Here is an 11,810-nt window from a genome sequence, read left to right on the forward strand (position 1 = left end):
CCACGACACAGAACCTGGCACCACGACACAGAACCTGCCTCCAGGAGCCACGACACAGAACCTGGATCCACGATACAGAACCTGGCACCACGACACAGAACCTGGCACCACGACACAGAACCTGGCTTTCGGTGGAATTAGATTCATCATGGGGCCTTGTTGTGCTCTGATAGGTGCATTGTCTTCGTACTGTTCGTCTTTTGGCATTCTATGGTCTGACACTGACGAGACGAGGCCATGAAGAAGGCCCTCGAATATCGCACTCCGCCCCCCACTTCCCGTGCCCCCCTCGACTTCCCCGTGCCCCCCTTCACTTCCCCGTGCCCCCCTCCACTCCCCCGTGCCCCCTCCACTTCCCTGTGCCTCCCCTCCACTTCCCCGTCCCCCCCTCCACTTCCCCGTGCCCGCCTCCACTTCCCCGTGCCCCCCTCACTTCCCCGTGACCCCCTCCACTTCCCCGTGCCCCCCTCTACTTCCCCGTGCCCCCCTCCACTTCCCCGTGCCCCTCTCCACTTCCTCGTGCCCCCCCCCACTTCCCCGTGACACCCTCCACTTCCCCGTGCCCCCCCCCACTTCCCCGTGCCCCCCCCCCACTTCCCCGTGCAGAAGTGGATGGGGGTGGAGGAGGCGCCGCGTCTAATGAGGGAAGCGGGTGTGGTGTCTCGCCTGGAGGACATTGGTGAGTAGCCACCATCATCACTGCCATCACCCATCACCACCATCAACACTGCCATCACCCAGACCCATCACCACCATCACCTAGACCCATCACCACCATCATCACTGCCATCACCCAGACCCATCACCACCATCATCACTGCCATCACCCAGACCCATCACCACCATCACCTAGACCCATCACCACCATCATCACTGCCATCACCCAGACCCATCACCACCATCATCACTGCCATCACCCAGACTCATCACCACCATCATCACTGCCATCACCCATCACCACCATCATCACTGCCATCACCCAGACCCATCACCACCATCATCACTGCCATCACCTAGACCCATCACCACCATCATCACTGCCATCACCCATCACCACCATCATCACTGCCATCACCCAGACCCATCACCACCATCATCACTGCCATCACCTAGACCCATCACCACCATAATCACTGCCATCACCCATCACCACCATCGTCACTGCCATCACCCAGACCCATCACCACCATCATCACTGCCATCACCTAGACCCACCATCATCACTGCCATCACCCAGACCCATCACCACCATCACCTAGACCCATCACAACCATCATCACTGCCATCACCCAGACCCATCACCACCATCATCACTGCCATCACCCAGACTCATCACCACCATCATCACTGCCATCACCCATCACCACCATCATCACTGCCATCACGCAGACCTATCACCACCATCATCACTGCCATCACCTAGACCCATCACCACCATCATCACTGCCATCACCCATCACCACCATCATCACTGCCATCACCCAGACCCATCACGACCATCATCACTGCCATCACCTAGACCCATCACCACCATCATCACTGCCATCACCCATCACCACCATCATCACTGCCATCACCCAGACCCATCACCACCATCATCACTGCCATCACCTAGACCCACCATCATCACTGCCATCACCCAGACCCATCACCACCATCAACACTGCCATCACTCAGACCCATCACCACCATCATCACTGCCATCACCCAGACCCATCACCACCATCATCACTGCCATCACCCATCACCACCATCATCACTGCCATCACCCAGACCCATCACCACCATCATCACTGCCATCACCCATCACCACCATCATCACTGCCATCACCCAGACCCATCACAACCATCATCACTGCCATCACCCAGACCCATCACCACCATCATCACCACCATCATCACTGCCATCACCCAGACCCATCACCACCATCATCACTGCCATCACCCAGACCCACCATCATCACTGCCATCACCCAGACCCACCATCATCACTGCCATCACCCAGACCCATCACCACCATCATCACTGCCATCACCCAGACCCATCACAACCATCAACACTGCCATCAACACTGCCATCACCCAGACCCATCACCACCATCATCACTGCCATCACCCAGACCCATCACCACCATCAACACTACCATCACCCAGACCCATCACCACCATCATCACTGCCATTACCCAGACCCATCACCACCATCAACACTGCCATCACCCAGACCCATCACTACCATCATCACTGCCATCACCCAGACCCATCACCACCATCATCACTGCCATCACCCAGACCCATCACCACCATCATCACTGCCATCACCCAGAACCATTACCACCATCAACACTGCCATCACCCAGACCCATCACTACCATCATCACTGCCATCACCCAGACCCATCACCACCATCATCACTGCCATCACCCAGACCCATCACCACCATCATCACTGCCATCACCCAGACCCACCATCATCACTGCCATCACCCAGACCCATCACCACTATTAACACTGCCATCACCCAGACCCATGACCACCATCATCACTGCCATCACCCAGACCCATCACCACCATCATCACTGCCATCACCCAGACCCATCACAACCATCATCACTGCCATCACCCAGACCCATCACCACCATCATCACTGCCATCACCCAGACCCATCACCACCATCATCACTGCCATCACCCAGACCCACCATCATCACTGCCATCACCCAGACCCATCACCACCATCAACACTGCCATCACCCAGACCCATCACCACCATCATCACTGCCATCACCCAGACTCATCACCACCATCATCACTGCCATCACCCAGACCCATCACAACCATCATCACTGCCATCACCCAGACCCATCACCACCATCATCACTGCCATCACCCAGACCCATCACCACCATCATCACTGCCATCACCCAGACCCATCACCACCATCATCACGGCCATCACCCAGACCCATCACCACCATCATCACTGCCATCACCCAGACCCATCACCACCATCATCACTGCCATCACCCATCACCACCATCATCACTGCCATCATCCAGACCCATCACCACCATCATCACTGCCATCACCTAGACCCATCACCACCATCATCACTGCCATCACCCATCACCACCATCATCACTGCCATCACCCAGACCCATCACCACCATCATCACTGCCATCACCTAGACCCACCATCATCACTGCCATCACCCAGACCCATCACCACCATCACCTAGACCCATCACCACCATCATCACTGCCATCACCCAGACCCATCATCACTGCCATCACCTAGACCCATCACCACCATCATCACTGCCATCACCCATCACCACCATCATCACTGCCATCACCCAGACCCATCACCACCATCATCACTGCCATCACCTAGACCCATCACCACCATCATCACTGCCATCACCCATCACCACCATCATCACTGCCATCACCCAGACCCATCACCACCATCATCACTGCCATCACCTAGACCCACCATCATCACTGCCATCACCCAGACCCATCACCACCATCAACACTGCCATCACCCAGACCCATCACCACCATCATCACTGCCATCACCCAGACCCATCACCACCATCATCGCTGCCATCACCCATCACCACCATCATCACTGCCATCACCCATCACCACCATCATCACTGCCATCACCCAGACCCATCACCACCATCATCACTGCCATCACCCATCACCACCATCATCACTGCCATCACCCAGACCCATCACCACCATCATCACTGCCATCACCCAGACCCATCACCACCATCATCACTGCCATCACCCAGACCCATCACCACCATCATCACTGCCATCACCCAGACCCATCACCACCATCATCACTGCCATCACCCAGACCCACCATCATCACTGCCATCACCCAGACCCACCATCATCACTGCCATCACCCAGACCCATCACCACCATCATCACTGCCATCACCCAGACCCATCACAACCATCAACACTGCCATCAACACTGCCATCACCCAGACCCATCACCACCATCATCACTGCCATCACCCAGACCCATCACCACCATCAACACTACCATCACCCAGACCCATCACCACCATCATCACTGCCATTACCCAGACCCATCACCACCATCAACACTGCCATCACCCAGACCCATCAATACCATCATCACTGCCATCACCCAGACCCATCACCACCATCATCACTGCCATCACCCAGACCCATCACCACCATCATCACTGCCATCACCCAGAACCATCACCACCATCAACACTGCCATCACCCAGACCCATCACTACCATCATCACTGCCATCACCCAGACCCATCACCACCATCATCACTGCCATCACCCAGACCCATCACCACCATCATCACTGCCATCACCCAGACCCACCATCATCACTGCCATCACCCAGACCCATCACCACCATCAACACTGCCATCACCCAGACCCATCACCACCATCATCACTGCCATCACCCAGACCCATCACCACCATCATCACTGCCATCACCCAGACCCATCACAACCATCATCACTGCCATCACCCAGACCCATCACCACCATCATCACTGCCATCACCCAGACCCATCACCACCATCATCACTGCCATCACCCAGACCCACCATCATCACTGCCATCACCCAGACCCATCACCACCATCAACACTGCCATCACCCAGACCCATCACCACCATCATCACTGCCATCACCCAGACCCATCACCACCATCATCACTGCCATCACCCAGACCCATCACAACCATCATCACTGCCATCACCCAGACCCATCACCACCATCATCACTGCCATCACCCAGACCCATCACCACCATCACTGCCATCACCCAGACCCATCACCACCATCATCACTGCCATCACCCAGACCCATCACCACCATCATCACTGCCATCACCCAGACCCATCACCACCATCATCACTGCCATCACCCAGACCCATCACCACCATCATCACTGCCATCACCCAGACCCATCACCACCATCATCACTACCATCACCCAGACCCATCACCACCATCATCACTGCCATCACCCAGACCCATCACCACCACCAACACTGCCATCACCTAGACCCATCACCACCATCATCACTGCCATCACCCAGACCCATCACCACCATCATCACTGCCATCACCCAGACCCATCACTACCATCAACACTACCATCACCCAGACCCATCACCACCATCATCACTGCCATAACACAAACCCATCACCACTATCATCACTGCCATCGCAGAGACCCATCACCACCATCAACACTGCCATCACCCAGACCCATCACCACCATCAACACTGCCATCACCCAGACCCATCACCACCATCAACACTAGCATAACCCAGACCCATCACCACCATCAACACTACCATCACCCAGACCCATCACCACCATCAACACTGCCATCACCCAGACCCATCACCACCATCAACACTACCGTCACCCAGACCCATCACCACCATCATCACTGCCATCACCCAGACCCATCACCACCATCATCACTGCCATCCCCCAGACCCATCACCACCATCAACACTGCCATCACCCAGACCCATCACGACCATCAACACTGCCATCACCCAGACCCATCACCACTATCAACACTGCCATCACCCAGACCCATCACCACCATCAACACTACCATCACCCAGACCCATCACCACCATCAACACTGCCATCACCCAGACCCATCACCACCATCAACACTAGCATCACCCAGACCCATCACCACCATCAACACTACCATCACCCAGACCCATCACCACCATCAACACTGCCATCACCCAGACCCATCACCACCATCAACACTAGCATCACCCAGACCCATCACCACCATCAACACTACCATCACCCAAACCCATCACCACCATCATCACTGCCATCACCCAGACCCATCACCACCATCAACACTACCATCACCCAGACCCATCATTACCATCACCGAGACCCATCACCACCATCATCACTTCTTCCCCCAATTCCTATGTACCATCCAAAGTGCTCACCGGGACACCCCTCCTGCCCCTCCCCCCGTGCCCCCCAGGCTGCTCCGTGCTGGACTATGGGGATCTGGAGTTCGCCGAGGCCCCCCAGAGAGAGGGGAATGGGGGGCTGCGGGGGCTGCGGGGGCTGATGGGGCCGTGGGTCGCAGCAGCTGGCGCAGGCGGTGAGCCGGGCGGTGCAGGACGGGAGCTGCTGCGTGACGCTGGGTGGAGACCACACGTGACACCACCACCACCATGAATACCAGCACTACCATCACTACCACCACCATGAATACCAGCACTACCATCACTACTACCATCACTACCACCATCACTACCACCACGGATACCAGCACTACCATCACTACTACCATCACTACCACCATCACTACCACCATCACTACCACCACCACGAATACCAGCACTACCATCACTACTACCATCACTACCACCATCACTACCACCACCATGAATACCAGCACTACCATCACTACTACCATCACTACCACCATCACTACCACCACCACGGATACCAGCACTACCATCACTACCACCACCATGAATACCAGCACTACCATCACTACTACCATCACTACCACCATCACTACCACCACCATGAATACCAGCACTACCATCACTACTACCATCACTACCACCATCACTACCACCACCACGGATACCAGCACTACCATCACTACAACCATCACTACCACCATCACTACCACCATCACTACCACCACCACGGATACCAGCACTACCATCACTAACACCATCACTACCACCACCACCACGGATACCAGCACTACCATCACTACTACCATCACTACCACCATCACTACCACCACCATGAATACCAGCACTACCATCACTACCACCATCGCTACCACCACTACAAATACCAGCACTACCATAACTACTACCATCACTACCACCTCCACGAATACCAGCACTACCATCACTACCACCATCACTACCACCACCACCACAAATACCAGCACTGCCATCACTACCACCATCGCTACCACCACCACCACCACAAATACCAGCACTACCATCACTACCATCATCACTACTACCACCATCACTACTCTCCCCTACTCACCCCTATATCATCCTCGCCCTCCGTCTCTCCCCTTCTGACCTCCCGTCTCTCCCCTTCTGACCTCGCGTCTCTCACCCCCCGTGACCCCTGCGACCCCGTGCCCCCCCCCCGTCCCCCCCGCCCCCAGCCTGGCTATCGGCTCGGTGTCGGGCTACATGCGGGAGCGGCCCGACTTGTCCGTGCTGTGGGTGGACGCTGACGCGGACGTCAACACGCCGCTCACCACCCCCACGGGGAACCTGCACGAGCAGCCCGTGGCCTTCCTGCTGCGCGAGCTGCATGACGAGGCGAGTGCCGGTGCCCCCCCCGCCTCCCATGTCCCCCACGGTGTGGGCGAGGTGTCCGCGTCCCCCCCCCCCCCCGCGCCCCACCACCCTCCCCAATGCCACCGCTGCCCTCTCCGTGCCGTCCCCCGCAGGTGCCGGCGCTGCCCGGGTTCTCGTGGCTGTCGCCCTGCCTGCTGGCGAGGGACCTCGCCTACATTGGGCTCAGGGACGTGGACCCCGCTGAGAGGTGACCCCCCGTCCGCTTGGTGCACCCCGCAGGGGCGTGAGGACGGTGGGGTGGGGGGGACAGGGGGAGACGGGCGGACCCGTTCTGTGGAAAGGGCAGCACCCTGCTCCAGATGACCCCGAATGACTTCTGCCCGGGTTTATAGCCACGCACGTGTTAGCAAGGTTCATGAGGAGTTCAGGGGTGTCCATGAGGTTAAAGGGAGCTCAGCGGAGATCAGGGAGTCTCGGGGGGGGGGGGGGGGGGGTGGGTAGCGGAATCCCCTTGCACCTGCTCCGTGTCCGCGTCGAGCCAAGGTCGCGTGTCACGCAGCGTCATCCTCAAGTCGCCCGGGATGAGACACTTGTACATGTGGACCTGCTGGGCATCCAGAAGGTGGTGGAGATGGCGCTGGATCATCTCATGCCCAGGTGCCTCCATCTCTAATCCAAACCCAGTTCCAAACCCTAAACCAGTTTTAACCCTGAGCACAATAATAGCTCCAATTTTAACCCTATCTCTAACTAGCCACATAGCCCTAAAAACTTTCTTCCAACTCCTAACCCCGAATTAGATCTCAAAAGATAAATGTAGCCAAGGGATTAACCCGAGCCTAACCCGAACACAATATGCAGCAATTAAGTCCTCAAATGTTGCCCTATCCCTAACTGTAACATGACCCCAAATGTTTACCTTTTCCTGATCCTGTGGATGGGACCCCGCGTGACCCCAGATGCCGCAGGCCGCTCTACCTCAGCTTTGACATCGACGCGTTCGACCCGAGCGTGGCCCCCGCCACGGGGACCCTGGTGAGGGGGGGGGGGGGCTCACGCACAGGGAGGGGATCTTCAACGCTGAGGAGGTGCACGCCACGGGTGAGCGGGGAGAGCGTCCACCTCGATCACCCTCCATCACTTCCACCACCTCGATCACCCTCCATCACCTCCAACACCTCAACCACCCTCCATCACCTCCATCACCTCGAAAATCTCGACCACCCTCCATCACCTCCACCACCTCGACCACCATCCATCACCTCCGCCACCTCGACCACCCTTCCATCACCTCCACCACCTCGACCACCCACCATCACCTCCACCACCTCGACCACCTCGACTACCCTCCCTCACCTCCACCAGCTCGACTATCCTCCATTACCTCCTCCTGCAAAACTTCCACTCCTCCATCTACATAATCCTCCCTCCACCCTCGTGCTCCTCAATCTCCACCCACCATCCCTTCCACTACCTCGACCACCCTCCATCTCTTCCACTACCTCGACCACCCTCCATCCCTTCCACTACCTCGACCACCCTCCATCCCTTCCACTACCTCCGCTCCTGCATCCCTCTCTCTCCTCTCCCTCCACCGCCACCCTCCGCACCACCTTCCGGCTTCTCCATCCCTCCCGCTATCCCCACTCCTCCTCCGCCGCCACTTCATCGCCTTCCCCTCCCCATCCATTACCTCCACCTTGCCGTGGTCTCCCCGCGTGTCCCACCCCAGGCTCGCTGGGCGCGCTGGACCTGGTGGAGGTGAACCCGCGCGTGGGCGGCGGCGGCGAGGGGTGCGACGCGGTGGTGGCCATGGTGAGCCTGGGAGTCGAGGTGGTGCTCTCCTGCCTGGGCCGCGCGCGCGGGGGCTCCCACGCCCCCTCGTACTCCCTGCCGGTCCGGGCGAGGCCCCCCCACTCGGAGGAAGAGAAGCACGGGCACCAGGCGCACGCACGAACCCCCCCACCGCTAGAAATCCGTGGCAGCGCGAACCCTGCGACCCAAGCTACACGTGGCTCAGGCGTGGGATCTTGGTTCGTATCGCACGGACCTGCGGCTCCGGAGCCACATGCGGCTCTTTGGCTGCCCCTTTGTGGGAAGCCGTTTTATGAAATAAAAATTGACTTTATTCGGTTCTTCGCACTCTGAAATGTAGCACAGGTGGTCCCCGCTTTTACGACACAAGGTGTTCCTGGAAACCCCGTCGTGAATAGAAACCTATTTTCCCACAGATGCAGTGTTTAGCGTCTTTGTGACATCAAAAGTCAAACTGCATTGTTAAAGAGTAACTAAGGGGGGGGGGGGCGAAGTACCTAGACGCAATTGACTCCATCACCTATTTTGTTTATTTTCGGCAGAATGTCTGTTGTCATCTTCTGCATGCCTGCTGCTGTGTACAAGTGGCTCTCTCTGCGTGTGATGTGGCCCTCGAAATATTTTGGTCAAAGACACGAACAAGCTAAATGGCTCTCCTTCTTCTTCTTCGAAAGGTTGCCGACCCCTGGCCCAAACGGACAGAGCATCCAGTCAAGTAGAGTTAGGGATATTGTGTGTGTGTAGTGGGGAGCGGATGTGTAGCGGTTTTCGCACTGCGCTATGAACCCGGCGACCCGAGTTCCATTCCCGCTCACGGCCAACCCCAGTGACGATTACCTGAACCGGTCCTGGGCCTCCCTACCGCACCAGGTACTCATTTGATTACCGTATTTTCCCGCATATAACCTGCGGGGTATACCACGTTTTACAAACAAAACAAGACCCTGCGGCGTATATGGAGGTGCGGGCTATCTGAAATGTGTTTTACATAAAACGCTATTTTTGCAGGGTATATGCATCTGCGGGTTATATGCGTATGCGGGCTATATGCGGGGAAATACGGTAAGTTTAAAACGAGTACCTGGTGCGGTGTGTAAACTTCGCCAATAGGGAGACAAAGGCGGTCGGGCGTGGTTCTGGCCACCCCATCCCCTCGTGTACCGTTCCGGCCTTCATAGGTGCTCAATAACAAACATCACTTGCCTGAGAAAGTCTGCTAAGGCTACACGGGGAATCTACGTATTGTCGAGTACGTGCGGTGTACGTGCGGTGTAGTGGTAATGGTAATTGAAGGCGGAGGGGGTCACCAGCCCCTCGCACCCGTCCAGAGCTCCCGGCGGCCGCTGCGAGCGCCGTGTGGGAGACAGCCGATGGGTATCGGCCCTCTTCTCCGACGGCATCGCCCCCCGGGCCACCGCACTGCCAATAAGTTGCCGCAGTAGTCGTGAGCACGGGTGGCGCCGGTCCGCGCCCTAACTTGGGTTGACTCGGCCTCACGTGAGCGTCCGGTGCGATGGGTAAAACATCGCGACGGGGATAGACGAAAGCAGCCGCGTGTGGTGCTGGCCACACACTCAAACATGTGCCGTACCGGCCCTTGTCCCAACAGTCTGTTAAGGCTATAGGGGGGACCTTTATATTTGTATGTATGGGTATCGCGCGTGACGCGTCCAACGCCGATTAAACTGAACGCGCGCTTTCAGTATTCACGTCACGCTGCCTGGCTCTTGTTTAGCAATCATCTGGTGCGCGCGCGCGCGTAACGGCGATTTACAGCGATGTTGTTCCCCTTAATCCGACTTCGTTTCAACCGGGGCGTGAGCTCTCGAAAACATTCCACGAGACCGTCTCTGGCCCATGGGAACACTGGGGCGCAACTCGGAGCGAACCTGCAGCGCGCCCTGCGTTTCCCTCGGGCTTTGCGGTCTCCACGACGCTCCCTCGGCGGTAGGACCCCCAGGGTAGGGGGCAGATCCCGATCCCGCCGGGGAGGGGGACGGGGTCCCAGGACCCTAACCCTGGTACCCCCTGAGCAGGGTTCTGCACCCCCACTAGCCCCCCTACCCCCGCCCCGCGTCCTCCACACTCCGCAGTCACGAACTTCGTGTGTAGCTACAGCGTACACCACGGCGGGGAGGATGCCGTAGCATTGTTAACACATTCCTGCGGAGGGAGCTGGTAGGAACGTTGGGTTGCTCGGTCAATGGCCAGGGTCAACGGCGGCACCACGTGGTGTATTCCGCAAATATGCCCGACTGTGAGGGCGGGCACAAGCAGGCGTGAGTAGGTTAAACGTTGAGTTTTATAAGAGCACCACGGGGTGACCAGCCCCTCCCCATCCAGCCCCACCCCTCCCACCCCCCACCCAGCCCCACCCTCCCCACCCAGCCCCTCCCCACCCAGCCCCACCCTCCCCACCCAGCCCCTCCCCACCCTCTCCACCCAGCCCCTCCCTCTCCACCCAGCCCCTCCCCACCCAGCCCCTCCCTCTCCACCCAGCCCCACCCCTCCCATTTTTGGATGCACGACGGACGGACACAATAATCCCCTGTGGGCTGGTGTAACCAGGAGTTTCCTACCAGTAACATGTTCGTGACAATACACTGCTTGATGAGGGCGCCTCCCAACGCCGTGCGGGT

The 11,810-nt window shown here is 57.7% G+C and overlaps 1 pseudogene; it reads left to right on the forward strand.

Moving 5' to 3' along the window:
• The first annotated feature begins 612 nt into the window (after positions 1–612).
• LOC116947952 (arginase-2, mitochondrial-like) lies at positions 613–9,890 on the forward strand (annotated as a pseudogene).
• The last annotated feature ends 1,920 nt before the right edge of the window (positions 9,891–11,810 follow it).

This window comes from Petromyzon marinus, chromosome 31, assembly GCF_048934315.1.
Source record: "Petromyzon marinus isolate PM22_M1 ecotype Great Lakes invasive population chromosome 31, UKy_Petmar_22M1.pri1.0, whole genome shotgun sequence".
Classification (NCBI taxonomy): domain Eukaryota; kingdom Metazoa; phylum Chordata; class Hyperoartia; order Petromyzontiformes; family Petromyzontidae; genus Petromyzon; species Petromyzon marinus.